The sequence below is a fragment of the Buceros rhinoceros genome, unplaced genomic scaffold (assembly GCF_000710305.1).
Source record: "Buceros rhinoceros silvestris isolate BGI_N320 unplaced genomic scaffold, ASM71030v1 scaffold23701, whole genome shotgun sequence".
Taxonomy (NCBI): Eukaryota; Metazoa; Chordata; class Aves; order Bucerotiformes; family Bucerotidae; genus Buceros; species Buceros rhinoceros.
The window spans coordinates 14,332-14,728 of record NW_010396272.1 but is presented as its reverse complement, the minus strand read 5'-3'; positions in this window follow the sequence as shown (position 1 = coordinate 14,728).

The window sequence follows — 397 nt, the reverse complement described above, 5'->3', positions numbered from 1 at the left end:
CTGTGTGCGGCAGGGTCTGTGCGGGGAAACGTGGGTGCGTCTGGAGCCCTGGGGTGGGCGGGTGGGCGGCTGAGCCGCACAAAGGCTGGCCTGTCTGCTCTTTGGCTCCCCCCGCCCTAAGCCCTTTTTGTGAATAAGGGGGATTGAAAAAGCTTAATTTCATACAAAGCAGGACCCAGGAGCCTCCGGCTCCAGCCCGGAGAGAGCAGCTTCCCCCTGCACACCCAGCGGCCCGGGGCTGCCCTGCTCCCGGGGAGCCCTGGTTAACTGCCCCTGGATGAGCTGGTGTCTGTCAGGTGAGGTTTTTTTCAAAGGTTGGCTATGGGGATGCCCAAGATGAGCAGCCTGGCTGCCCAGGGCAGCAGCCGTAGTGGCAGGGGGGGGGGGTTTTTGGTTG